The sequence below is a fragment of the Fukomys damarensis genome, unplaced genomic scaffold, assembly GCF_012274545.1.
Source record: "Fukomys damarensis isolate Sample0158 unplaced genomic scaffold, DMR_v1.0_HiC HiC_scaffold_25, whole genome shotgun sequence".
Lineage (NCBI taxonomy): Eukaryota > Metazoa > Chordata > Mammalia > Rodentia > Bathyergidae > Fukomys > Fukomys damarensis.
Genome location: NW_022900937.1, coordinates 7,953,897 through 7,969,473, shown reverse-complemented (window position 1 = coordinate 7,969,473; position 15,577 = coordinate 7,953,897).

Here is a 15,577-nt window from a genome sequence, read left to right as displayed (position 1 = left end):
CTCTCTCTCTCTCTCTCTCTCTCTCTCTCTCTCTCTCTCTCTCTCTCTCTCTCTCTCTTTCTGCAGTACTGAGCTGAGGACCTTCACACTGTGCTACGTGCTCAGTCCTTTATTTGTTTATTTATGTTTTTTCCTTTTGCTTTTTTTATTATTAACATATGTGCATTACATAATCACAATATTGGTACATATACATAACACATCTCAATTATTTTTATTTTTATTTTTATTTTGAGATAGGGTCCCCCTAAGTCTCCAAGTGGCCGAGGGTTTGAGTTTATAATCTTCCTGCCTCAGCCTCCCAGACTGTTGTGATTGCAGGCCTGGGTCAACAAGGCAACTGCCAGCTTTTACAATATTGTTTTGCAGACCCCCTGGGATGGCATCTAGAAGTCTCCAGCTACTTCTCTAAGCCTGGATTCACTGTGGGTTCTGGGGAAAACAGAGTCTTGCAGAACAAACTACCCTATGATGAGATTGGGCCCTGGGTGGGAGCAGTTTCTCCATGATGGGGACCACAGCAGCCCATCCCTCAGAGGAGCCTGGAGCAGGTGCAGAAATCTCCCAGGACCTGATAGCCCTTTCATACCATTAGGACATCTCCAGAGCCAGCTCTCAGAATCGGAGATAAGGATTAGCACATTCATCACTGCATGACCACGATTGTCCACTCCACCACGCAAACCTCAAACTTTGCCTTTGGTCCTCCTTTCTCTAAGTCTCCTGACAACGATGTGTTCCACACACGAGTCTTGCTTCCACTGAGGGCATGTGTGCTCGGCTTCCCTTTCCTGTGTGGGAGGCCATACTTGTCACCTCTCTTGTCTTCCTCCTCTGTCAGGAGGTGCCTATTATAGTACACAGTGTGCACTTCACAGGAACATGAAATATCAATAAAATAAATATCACATATGTAATGAGTGTTTAAAATAAACATCAATGTTTTCTACATCAACGGTTTATTTTCTTATTAAATCTAAAAAATAAAAGCAGAAATGAATTCCTACGTGAACTGTAATTAAAATACAAATAAAAATCTATCAAAAATAATCTTTACTTGAATTATCACACCTCAGTCAGTTTTCACACATGAAAATAACAAGTAACGCTTACACTGATAGCACCTGTGCTTTCCTTTCCTGTCTTTGGTAGGACGTACTTGATATCCTACTGGCCTTCCTGTTGTCCTTAAGAAGTTTTTGTGATGTTCACTTGTCTTCTCCAGAATTCTTTTGCAGAATTCTTTGGGCTGATGTATACTGTTCTTCCTCTGTTGTGATTGATCATTTATCAATTCCAATTCCAATCCTCTAAGAAAACTTCTCCATGATATTTTGTGCTTGTCATTTTCTTTATAAACTATGAAAATACTTTGCCTGCCATGTACAGGACTGAGTAAAACATAACATTTTGCCAATGCTGTATTTCCTGTGACATCATACTTGCTGCATAACTCATCAACAACGTCTATACTGCCTTTCATTTTGTTGTAAAATGTGACCATTTCTGGCTTCATTTGTGTTGAGGATACACTATCAATCGTTTTTAAAAATTTATTTTGGCTTATTTTGAAACAGCTTGAACTCACTATGTAGCACAGGCCGACCTTGAACTCACAGGACCCTCCTGCCTCAGACTCCTAATTGCTGAGAAGACAGGTGTGCACCACCAACCCAGCTTCACTATCAATCTTATCATCATGATGTAATCAGGCATCACGGTGCAACAATGCTGCTTTGATTTTCTTGCCCATATAGGAAGCTAATATGATGTCTTTTTTAGATCCAGAGGTTTCACTATATATTTCTCTGTTGTGCACCTGAAACAATTTTTCAGGACTCTTTGCTTTGTTCTCATGAAAAGCTCCTGTGCTGGTCAACTGGTGTTCTCTTAGCAAAACATAATATCAAAAGGTAATGAGTGAACCAACTGTCATATGTGACATTTGGGTTACTTTTTGAAATAGATGCAACAAGTCTGTTCACAACATCACATAGGTGATTACTGCATGAGTAAAAACTTGGTGGCTGAGTTCCAGGAGAAATTTCTAAATCCCAGGTGTAAAATATCCTTGCATTTGCAAAAGCATATATACCGTATGTGGAAGTTTTATTTGGCATATACTGGCAAAATCTTCAACAACCACTCAGACTGAACTCTAATGAGACAAGTTGTTCACTAATCATCATGTATTTGGACAGTTTATAAAATTGCTTGACAGTTCAAAACAAAGCCTTCAAAAATGAATGAATAGCAACCAAGTTGTTGGATTTTCTTCTATCTTGGTGGCTCTTTTTGTTGTCCAAACATAAACGATTTTGAAGGAAACCAAATCTTATGAGTGTCATTATTGTTCCAAAAATCTCAATGCCATATCTGTCTCTTTTCCGTAAATCCTTTCGATCCTGACAAATAGAATGATAAAGTCCTGCTACGAAGGCTTTTAGTTCAGATAGTGAGGTGCCATGTCAATATCTTTTTGAGTATTACTATTGAATGCATATAGAATGTTTTACTTAGATTTCATTGTAAGTATATTTCAAAACATCTTGTAGTATACCATTCATTACAATTTTCAGCATTGAATTGTAGTGTTGTCATTCCGGCCAATGACACTTTTCTAATGGCGTTTGCTGACCTAATTTTGACGCTGGCTCACCTGAGTATGCATGACCATTTTACAGCATTTTGACTAGTCAAATATTTATTTACATTACTCTTTTCTTCCTCATCTCAATCAGGGTCTCCAGTTTGTACTGCTCTGCCCATCATATCTTGCTCTGTTTCACAACACAACTTATTTGGCTCATCGTCACATCAAGTGGGTGATCGCAATGATTGTTTCCTGTATTCCTCCAGCACAGCTATTTAGATGCCCAATCGGCTACCACTGTGCTAAAGAATACATTTTCATTAGAAAAGTATGGTATGGATGTCAGCCCCTAAAAGCAGAAAGAAGTACCAGGAAAGTTGGAAGAGAAAAGGAGAGGCAACCACCGTTTCCTCTCCTTTTCAGAGCTGTTTCTGAACATGGCAAAAGGAAGCCCATGGGTTTGGTGGGAGCCGTAGCCCTTCTCATGATCAGTATGGAAAACCAGGTGAGCACTCTCCATTTTATTTGTATGCCACTGAAATACTTCAATCACTATTTCTTGGGTTGCTGTTGTCGTGGTTGTTATTTTGGTTCGGGGTATTGAACTCGGGACCTTGCTCTTTTGAGGTGGGCAGTGGAACCACTGAGCTGAATCCCTGGCCACAATCACTATTTCAGTTGCATGTTGCTAGATGACGTTGCTGATAATACAACATTAACCCTAACCAACTGAGAACGTTGTTCCAGTCATAATACTACTTTTGCTAAATATATCCCATAATGGAATAATGAAATAAGTGAAATATTGCTTTCATAAGCAAAAGAGCTCCTTTTATTAATGTAGAGTTGCATCAAATAAATCATATCTCAAGATTTGGTTCCAAGTCCACAAATGTGGAATTCAGTAAGTAAATTTTGTTATTTGTTGTCAGACAAACGTATGCCTGCGTGTATATGTACCTACCTACAAAAAGGCAAAGAAAGAAAGAAACAAACAACAACAAAAATCATCTACTATGCCACCAAAAATACTGAGTGGTTATTGCTGGCTGATGAATTCATTGTTTTCTTTTTTATTGACTTTTAAACATGTCCACAGTAAACGGAGTGCAATTTTGTAATCGGAAATCCTCAACCAATATTTATCTCATAGCTACCAAATAAATGGCATTGTGCTGGGGTCGTTGTAGAAGAGGCAGTGCTGTATTATTGAGGAGGAAGGCTCTCCCCCCTCTGGATGTTAGTATTCACTCAGACTGAACTCTAATTATTTCTACCATGTACCTTTTGGGCCACAAAAAATAGATAGATATTCCCTATTCTCAAGTATCTAAGTATCTATTCCGCCACTGTTTTTTACTTATTTCCTTTGTCCTGTTTACTTTCTTTGACTGTGTGTCCAGACCATCCTAACTCAAATGGTCTACCTTGTTCTCACCGTAGCTTCCCTGCAGCAGTGTCTTGTGTTATTAGTGCATGTTTGCAGTATAGGACGATTGCACTCACTGTGGGGAGTTGATGCCTAGACACAACACATCTTAATTCTTGTCAACTTTCTGTTTCTTAAAACAGCCCTGGCCTGCACCTCAGCACGGGTACACTACCACACCTGGCCCGGGACTGTAAGTTACTGCATGCCAGCCAAAGCCTTGGTTTGTCCTCAAATGTACCTGTCAAAGGAAGGAGATAAGAAAGGACATTTGTTATGTTTTCCACTTTAATTTCCACAAGGTTCAGAAGCTTGCATCAACAAATATTCATTGTGTTGCCACTTTGTAGGGTCAGGAATCTGGGGAACCACAGCTCAGTGGTTGTGGCTGGGGTCTCACCACCTCCTTGTGTTAGCGACACTCTCTGGAGACCTGACCCTTGCCAGAGGATCTGCTCTCAAGCTCACTTGCATAGCTGTTGGCAAGCCGTTCAGTGCCTTGCTATGAGAGGCCCTCCACAGGACCGGTGACAGAACTTTTCCCCAGCAAGTGGTCCAAGAGCACAAGGAACAGCACAAGATGGAAACATGGAAAGAGTGCAACATGGAAACCATTTTGTCTTTTACAACTGGATCTCAAAATAGGTGTCCCATGACTCTACCCTTATTCTGTGGTCACACAGACTGGCCCTGAGACAGTGCACATGGGGCTGCACAATGGGAAGGCAGCCAGGCAGCAAAGTTTAGATCTCGATAACCCCAGCAGTTCAGGTGTGCAATCGTGGTCCCCAGCTGGTGGTGTTTTTAGGAGGAAGGAAGTTAGGCTACTGAGTGCATGCCCTGTGGGCTGTTGGGAGCCTGACTCTTCCTCTCTGTTTTTTGCTAGCTGCGATGTCAGGATCCTGCCAGCAGGTCCCAAAACCCGAGGGAAGGACAACAGGAGAGAAAACAGTCTCACAGACTTGGTTCCAGGCTCATGCTCTCTTCGTAGCAAGGCCTCATTTATTTTTCAGGGTGGAGTATATATAGGCTAAAACCGAAACCAAAAGTGTGAACAGGGTGTAGCTGACTGCAAAGGTCACAATGCTCTACAAAACAACTATTATGGGTTACATTTGCTAGGCAACAGGTCAGGCCACCAGTTGAACTAGCCCGTTGTTATGGGCAACGGCACGTCCACACTGCTTGGGTGAATCACAGGTCAGTATGGCTGTGCTCATGTCACGTTCCTTTACAATGCTCTCCATACTGTTCCACCCTGTTGGCCAGCCACCATGAGGTGAGCAGCCTCCTCCACCATGTTGCTCCTGCCATGAAGAGCTGCCCATCATGGACCCAAAGCTACAAGGTCAAGTGATGATGAACTCAGAACCTCTGAAGCTCTGAGCCAAAGTAAACCTTTCCTCCTGTCACTTAGCTTACCTCAGGTATTTTGTCACAGATCTGCAAACCTGACTAGAACACAAGGATCACCAGGGACCATCATGGCATGCAGCTTCCCAGACAAGCAGGCAACTTGGTTGAACCAGATTATGATGCTTATGGGTCATTTGCAGAGAGGCATTTAACAACTGTGCATGGTGTATTTCTGCATGTAATGTGATGAAATAGTCTTTTAAAAAGAGACAAACAGGATATTGAATTATCTGGCATTGTTTAGCTACACTGAGACACATGCTTCCTTGAAATATCAATTTCTACAAGAGTGGCACAGCCCTGTGTGCAGAATGCCACTGTGGAAGTGTACATCTGTGGGCAGAGGGCTCTGCCCTGCCTCAGGAGTCCTGGCATGTTGATGGGGAGGCAGGACTGGACAGCATGGTTACGCCACACAGCCTCTGGGCCAGGAGTCAAAACTCCCTGCCGCCGTGGACACTTAGTCTCCTAATAAGAGCTTTGCAATTCTCTTACCACTCCAGGCATCTGCCCATTCTGCTCATTGAACAACCTTTGTGGCAGAGCTTGACCCGACAGTTTGGAGACACAAAATACACTTTTGAAGGCTGATTGGGCCATTAGTCTGCACTAGATATTCCTTCAGCTGATGAGCATAACTGTGGAAATGGAAAATGAAGACTGAAGAAATAAGAAAGTGAAGACTCAAATAAGGTAACCTTTGAATTCCAAAGTTTTAAATAAAAAGTAGAACTAGCTCCATTTAAAGAAGCAAATCTGTTAGATTATCAATAAACAGCAAGCTATTTCTAGTGAATTTTGAAAATTTACTATTCATGCACATAAGCAATATTTATTTTTACATATGATTTCTATAATAAATACTGCCTTCAAAATCTGTCTACCACACATATGCAACATAGTTCTGTGATTAGGTTAAATCCAGCATCATGGAAATCAATTTATCGTGTAACATTTTTAAAAGTATGCATATAGTCCTACTCCACTGGAAGGCCAGGATCTCTTCTGCTTTGTGGATGTTTTCAAGGATTCATGTATTCTAATCCAGTCCCAATTTCCACCTCAATGTGACCAGAAAGACCTTCTGTGTCTTGTGCTGGTTGAGAGGGCTCAACTTCTGCTTTTATATTTGTGATCTACTGCTTGCTCAGCCCTTCTTCCTTCTATCCAGGCTCATTAACCTTTCATGACCCTCCACAAACCACACAGATATTGACACAGTGCATTTACTATTTGCTGCTGTATCCAGAATAGTAAGTACAGCTTGAAGTAATTTGGGCCACCTCAGGTCAACCAGAGGCCCATTAGTCAATCAAATTTACAATCTCATCATGCACTTATCTTAACCTTTTTAGAGTTTTACCAGCTGTAATCAGAAGACTTGGCAGCTAATTCTCTTAATGATTGGCTCCCCAGATACATCATTTACCCAAATACATACAATAACTCCTCCTACTATCATGCTCACTTTCATGTGCTTTGTCAATAGAAGCCAGTGCTCTGTCCCTCAAGGAGATTTTACTCACCTTTACCAAGAAAACTAGCTTCTGCAGGAGCCTTTGTAGACTTTACTATTTCCTCATTACTTTGAACAGATGTTTCTTCAACTTTAGGAGCTATTGGTCTTATCACAACAATCATTAACATAAACCACCTGCCATATCCAAATACCAAACTCCACTGTTTGAACAGTATTAATTGCATTTGTGCTTCTATTTTTATCTCTTCCAGCACTAGTACCTGGCCTCACCATGCTATTAACAGGCCATCCTCTTAACATTGCTGTCTTTAACTCAGCTGAAGGATAAGACTCAATTTTGTATCAACATCTATGACTTTTTGGGTACACAGATGCATATATTCTCATTCTTCCTTCACCTTTAGAACTATTGTAGATAACTAGCCCGGAATAAAAGAACCATTTGGTTATACAGGAATCATGTGACCCATGCATGACATTGGTTGGATTGCTTGGCTGTATTCTATGAATCTTTCATATGTGTATGCTATGAATAACATTATAGCTCATTTCCATGCTGCTTTATCAATAAAAGCAGTCTTCAGCATTACAGGATGATTTGTTCACTGACTTCTGCTCTTCGACTCAGCCTGAGCTAAATTTCTTTTTATAACTATATTTGTAGATGTTCCTTTTCTTTCCCTAACATTTTCTTGGTTAATCACATATGCTGTGTCTATGTCCTGACCATCCTAGTGCATATACAATAAGTAATGCCATCTAATCTATAGGAACAATTATGTCACTAATATCAGTAAGACTAATACTTTTCATGCTCTTCAAAATGTTTGCTGTAAGATGAGAAGTCTCAGTAACAGAATTTTCAATACCAGATCTTATATGACTTTACGTCTGCCCATCACCGTTCCACCGAGCTGCTTAGTTAAAAGCTTAGATCAAGAAAGGAAGGAATTGAACTCTTGTATCTGGTTCTAGCCAGCTGCGTTATCATTTTGACTTTTCTAATGAGAGACATCATTAGCAGTATCACGTAATTCTGTGTCAGAATTAATAATAGGTTTCAATCCTTTATATCTTTATGGTATATCTATTCCAATTAAGATTTCAAGTCTCAGAATCAACTCTTACATCTCCATTATCACACACTGATAACTATATTTTAATTAGCTCTTTACTTCTTTATATTGTTTTATTAACATAACAACTAAATTAACCAATATAAGTACTTTAAATGTCTAGGAGATAGGGACAATATGAACCATTTTATCTGCTATTATTTCAATTTTGATTGCTTTTCCCTCTTTACATATTCCGCAGATAATGGATGAAATTTATAACCCTACCCTGAAAAACTGCAGGCCAGCAGTGGTTTTGAAATTATGATTACAAAGGCTACCTAGACTTAAATACTGACTCCTGTATAATTTCTCCAACAAGCTTTTACTCAAAAGAACTCCAACCAACTTGAAGTTGATGACTGAGTGATGTGACTTATGGAAATACTGATTTATATATTAATCTCATCAAAAGGTGTATTACACTCACAAGCTCCATGCCTAAAAATGAATGCAATTTCAAGGGAGGAGCCAAGCACCTCACTCACATGAGGAGATCTGCTGGACAGGCATTGCTCGGGAACTGGTCAGCCCAAACACAGCCCCAGATACGTTGATCTTCCGTCAGTTTCAGAGACACTCTGCAGACAGATTTGTGTCAGTGTTACTATGACCCTGTGAGGCTTCACAGCATCAGCCTCCCAATACTGAGCACAGACGTCACCAGGGAATGCTACAGCTAGGTCCATCGATGTGATTCATTATGATTATTCCAACAATTCTATCACTATCTTATTTCAATTATGAATATTAAAACATATTTATCTTTATCACCAACTATTGAAACATCAAACATGAGTCCCCTTGAGATTAAAGAGGATTGAAAAATCTATTTCTTTACCCTATAGGAATAACACTATCTGTTATTATTTTAATAGCTTCGTTCTCAAACACACTTCTATTCCTCATCACCTACTCAATGATTCACTTTTGTTCAATAATTAGTACAATTTACACTAAGAATAATAATGTGTAATATCAAAGGATAAACTTGGCTTTAATATTAATTTCACGCATCTGGCTTATTAGCTTTACTGATTCACCATGACCATTACCCACCTCATTTATGTTGACTACCCATTTATCAACAAATAGGTACAAAGTCTTTTGCTACAAAGCAATAGTACCCTAGACCACCTCCTACAGCAAACAGCCATCTAGCTCTTGCCTCTGCCTGTAAGACTATTGGTCTTCTAATCAACCCATGCCCCTAAAGGCATGAGTAACAGCTAAAATTACAACTGGTCATCTGTCTTGTACACTTGATCGGTGGAGCAATATTAGTTTTTATGTGCATTAACCCTGCGATGGCCCTCATACGTTTGTCATCTTTGTCCGGCTGTTCTTGACTTTGCCTGGTCCTAATTCAATTCACACTTTCGGCCCCACACTTCAGCTCCACCTCTCACAGGTCTCCCTCCACCTGCCTGACAACACTTGATGGGTTGGCTAGACTCAGGGTTACCACAGTTAATCTGGGCCCCAGCCAGTTTGTAAGACCTTTATCTGCTGTGCTCACAGCATCCAGTTGAGTCATAGGAGTCCACTTTCATTCAATTATTTTATTGTCATTAGTCCTATTGAGTACTACATCAGTGACAACAAGATGGGATCCAAGAAGGCACATTTCAAAGCTACTACATATTGATTGTTAGAAAAAAAAACCCAAAACAAAACTATGAGTTGGAATAATTCTATTGACTCTATTGAAAACTCTCTTCTTTGCAGGCTTCTTCTGAGACTTTTGTCACTGGAGCCCCAGCCCAATGCTAGAATAGAAGGCTGCTGACCACCAGCAGATCCTCACCTCCTCATCCTGGGAGATTCTGCAGCTCAACAGTGCATCAGTGCTGCTGGCCCTGGGATACCACTTCCCCCGCCCCCTGATAACCATAGCTTGATAAACAAGAACCACAAACATCAATTAAATTTATATCAATTAAAATTCCACTTCCCATCTATCCATCACCTCAGTTTGGAAGCCACTGCCTTATTACTGACATATTGTAGACATGGTCTGTTTCTCTATGTTGTTGTTTATTGGTGTAAATCTATACTGGTATTAGTATAATTGACTTCTAATCATCATTGAAATCAACCTGAAAAGGAATAATTAACCTCAAACTAACTTTAATAATTAATGTAATACTCATATTGCCAATGTGATCATTGCCTTCTGATTACCCTAACTAAATATTTATGCAGAGAAGTCAATTCTATATGAGGGCACATTCAATTCTGTAGGCTCTGCCCATCTTGTTTGTCTCATGAAGTCTCTCCAGTAGTGATCACATTCTTGCTAGTTGATCAAGAAACTATCCTTCTACTGGCTTTAGCATGAGCACTTTAAAAGACAATGACAAATAAAGACCTCCTAATCACAACAGTTAATTGGTGTTTATAATCTATATTGCTGTTACACATATTTTCATGAAGACCAACACCTAACCCTCAGAAGTCAGAAATAATCAAAACTCTAAATTCTTAAAACAAATAATAATCTCACCATCAGATCATTACTCATGTAGGTCACTCATAATTTTACCAATAAAGCTAATAAAAGTACCCCAAACAGAAACACAAGAACCTCAAGGAGTTGTCCAGTAGCTATTTCTGTGGTACACTCCAGTACTACCCATACCTCTTAAATAAATTTAAAACATCACTATCTCTAAAAAGGATATACTAGAATTAATTACAGTTCCACAGCCAACACCATGAAGGATAAAGCCACCATAAATATGAAAGTGTTAAGGAGACTCCTACAAAACCTACCTACAACAAAATAATAATTAATAAAAATATGGTGTATTTCATAATTCTCACACAGAATTTAACCATGACCAATGACATAAAAATCATGAATGAAATTGAAGTAGAATAGCTTCAGTGACCAGTATTTCCACCCCTTGATCAAAATGCTCAGTCATCTGTTCATTTATCTACCAGCCAGGCAAACATTCCAGCGCCATAAAATTTCAGGTCTCTACTAAGAATCTGCCCCATCTGACAGGTTATTACAGGACTTTCCCGAGCTATGTACCACACATCAGGTACAATAACTGCATGCACATCTGCCAAGATGGACTACGGCCAAATTGCATGATATTTCCATGCTTAAGAGGCATCCACGGTCTCCATCTGCTTAATTATCAGCTTGGACTGAAGCCTGTATTTTGGAAACCAGAAGGAGTGGAATCACCCTGCTATTCACAAGAGTGGGAGTGCCATTCCTGGACTCTGGCTCACCATCTGGACGACTGAGTTCCTGCACAGCAGCAGGAATCAGACTCTCTCTCTCTCTCTCTCTCTCTCTCTCTCTCTCTCTGACTCTCTCCCCCCACCCCCGGCCGTGCCATTTCTCACTCCATCCGTTGGCACCGATCTTGCTGGAATGTACCCAAGGAGGATTTCCAGATGAGGAAGCTACCTTCGCACGACTCTGTTTTCTTCTTTATCTTAGGGTTCATTATGTTGGCCTTAGTTTAATGCACCTCGTATTTCTCCATGAAATGGGGTCTAATAATCCATCGGGGATCTCATCTGGTTCCGACAGAACGCTTACTGCAAGATTAAAAGATTCTCGAGAACTCCTTTTCCTCATGCTCCTTCTACTCATCCTTGTCTTATTCTCCTCTAAACTTTTAGAAGACCCAGACAGTAACACTCCAAACTATCCGACTTCCTATCCCAGCAGGATGATGCTTCCTATTTGTCCACACTTACCAGCTGTCCCTAATGAAGAGAGGCTTTATTCCTTATATTTTTATCTTAATCACAGCTATTATTTGGAAACTTCATTTATTTCAATTATAAACTGCAATATGCTGACCACTAAGCTAATGCTTACTCTGAAGCCTAGCGGCTAACCTTCACCACCCTCAACTAAATTGGAAGCCAGTCTGCATAATGTCTTTTTACTACTATTGAACAAGTATGTCCATCCTGCATTTCCTTATTGTTCTCATACTAATACCATTTACAAGCTGGTTCAAGAATGAATGTGAAGGAAGAAGCCCTGCTGTAGATTAAACTCTTTGGGTTTGATGAACCAAAGACAAGGAGAGCTTCATTTCTGGAAGATGGATAAAGATACCTTCTGTTCCATCATCAGCACCCAAAGTTGAAATTCTACTGCAAATATTCCTTATTTTTTTACTTGAAACAAAGAAACCATCCACAAGTGTTATGTCAGTATTTGCAAAATAAATACCAAGGCCAGACAACCAGGGTGCACTGGGTATAACATGCCTTTTCTTGCTTAGAATGCCCTTATCCTATGCCGATGCTACTACATAGCACATAAATGTTTAACTGTACACTAGGTAGAATTCTCATGGTGTCACCTTCCCCTGCTCCTGTGTTTTCTGGACCCTCCCTCTGCCCTCCTCCCAGTCATCCTGCTTTTAACTTTGTGTTCTAATTTCAGGCAATTCCTGGAAGGTTGTTCTTACATGCAAAACAACCACCAAGGGATTTCCCTAAACAAAAAGCCATTGCTTCAAATATCAGCTGTACAATTTCCTGAGGTACTGAAGTTTACACCACCCTATTCTTACGTTATACAATAATTTTTCTTTATTCCCAAATGTAATGAAAATATATGGAATTGTAAGAGAAAATAAGATAAACTCATGACTAAAGCTCTATTATTCCTGACACTGGAATAAAATAATATTATTATTTTATTTTATCAGTAATAATGCACTTAAAGTACTCAAGCTCATTGGAAGTGTAACACTTTAAACATTTCACCTGGTTTGTTTGACAGTAGCAAACCTGTGTAACAATTGATAACTCCTGTAATTTCAAGAACCTAACAACATTGCTGTTTTGAACAATCAGGCATTATGATTCCTATTTTGAATAATCACGAGTTATTACTTTAACTCCAGTGCACCATCATACAAAAGAGGGAACTGCCAGTGAAAAGCCAAGGTATAATGCTTTGCTTTCTTACAGTAACCCCTTCAAATGTTCAGTCACTGCTAGTGTACAGCCCTTATTCTAGATGTTCCAATACACTTCACCCTTATGAAAGAATTCTTTTCCATAAGCACCTCATGGAAGCAGATGAGAACAATTACTCTTTTTTCCAGGTGAGCATATGAGACAGTAGAAAATTGCCTAACATCACACAAAGAGAAAATGAGGACAAAAATGTAAGCATGACTTTCTACTACTGCATTCTAATCCTGCTTACTACATATGTATGAGGTATGATCCAATTATATGGTGAACGTTCAAGTAAAACTTATTAGAATAAAAGACACATTGCTGTGAATCTCCCTCAAAATCCTCCCCCCCCCCGATTTGAACACTTGTATCCCACCGTTCTTGCCACTTTCTGAGGTGGTTCTGGAAGTCTTCTCTCCTGAGTGTCTTTCTGTGATCACCCTGATGTCCCGAATGGAGTCAAAAGTTTTATGGAAAATTCTGTCAAATACAATCATTACAGTTTATCTTCATCCACCTTATTCACGGAACAGGCATCATTGACCACCGATTCTTCCCCAAAGACTGCTGGCTCTTCCCAAGTCAAAATGATCACCAAACATGAACGCTTTGAATTGATTCACCTTTGAGGCAGCCACAACAGTGCAACTAAAGACACTGTGGAAAGCAGACTTCCAGAACTGCTTCAGAAAGTGGAAAGCGAGAACGATGGAAATAAGGATGTGTGAAGTGAGCAAAAGTGTTCTGAGGCAGATTCATTACACTGAGTCTGTTACTATCATACCTTTTTCAAAATGTAAACATTTACAGTATTTTTAACCACTCTTTGTAGATTTCTTTTTAAGTACGACAAGTTAAGACTGATGATTCGAGTCATTTGAAAAGATAGGGATGTTGACTTCACTTCAGGGTTCTACCTTGGATGTCTTTTGTGATGTTGCCTACCCTTAACCTTTATTTTCACTTTATGAAGCAAATGACAGGAGCGACCATATTAGATATTCATGGCAAGATAAAAGATAAATATAAAGCCAAACCCAATTCTTCTCTAACTGAAGATCTCCAAAAGCATCCCAGGAAATTTCTCATTCATGAAGCGTTGGTCATATGGGAAAGCCTGAGCCAGATAAAGAGGCTCAGCTCGATGCAACTGCAGCCATTTTGAGCCATAGTCACTATGGCTGCCCTGCCGCCTCCTTGGTCAGTCTCATCTGTGTAGTTTCCCAGCAGCAAGCTGAAGATGAAAAAAGCACTAGAGTGGCATATAGATGGAGATTTGTAAATGGGACTCTGATGCTATCAGCAACAGAAATGTGCCCAAAGTCTTTGATAAACCAGATACCGTTGGGTCAGACAAAGTCTGTTCAGTCACACCTGTGGCCCTCTGCTTCCTGCTTCTAGCTTGGACCATGACTGAAACCAGGAGTCAGAGTAAAGCCCTCCCCTGTAAAGTTGCCAGTGTCCAGTGTTGTGTCCCAGAAACAGGAAAGTGGCTAAGACACATGTTGAGCCTTATTTCTTGTCCAAAGTGCTGGTAAATAGTCTTTCACACTGACTATTACAGTCAGATCTGGGTGACTAAACAGAAGGCTGTGGGCTTTTAGGGTGAACATGCACCTCAAAAGAATAGCATTTCCACCTCACTCTGAAAATCATATCCTTTTTAAAACTGCAAAGGATACTCAAATCCTGTACACATTCTAGGCATAGAAGTTGCTCTCAGGGTTTTCCTACCCCATCCTTGGATTGCATGAAACATTTGCCACAATACTGATTAGTCCACCTTCACCGCCACATTGGCTATTTAATCAACTGCTGCTTGATGTTCAGAGTAAGGTATAAGAGCAGCAAGATCTTCCTTCAGTGTCTGTTTCCCTTTCCCCTGACTGTCCACTTGGAACACAGCAGAAGAAGAGCAGACAGTCACAGATGCTGCTCCCCTTCTCCAGGATTCAGCATCTGTGGGGTATAAGCCGCAGTATTCTCAAAGGTTCATCTCCTCTAGGAACACCTACAGGAGACACAATTGACTTATGCTTATCCGTCCCAATGTTGGAGCTGAAGCTATCTGGAGCAGACTTAATAACCTTTAACAAAAATGTATTCAGTCTGACTGTTTGCTTCTGGATGTAGTGGTTATTCCATCAATATGCTTGCATAAATCTGTGATGTCTTTAAAGTTGCATTTGACACAGTAAAAACAGGAACATCAATTACCCCAATGTCTTAACTGCTTGATACATGGCGTGTGGGCCAAGGGCTCTCAGAGATGCCTTCAGAAAGGTTTGCAATGGGGACAGTCTCATGCTCCCCCATGCCACAGGGTTGCCTTTGCAGGAGCCATCCTGAGGGGTAGGATGATGCCCGGCCCGCTCCCAAAACAACTGCGACTCCCAATCCGTTCATGCCTCGGGTTTCTATAGTCTGTTTTTCAAAGAAGGCTCAGGAGATGTGTGCCAGGGACTCAGTGAGTGAAATTCTACTGTGTGGCATCTCCTCACACACTTGGGAATCTTAACTGTAATGTGGTATAGTAAACATACTTGGTTTGGTTAAAAGTGTCTCTCTAAAGCAGGTGTGGTTTAAAT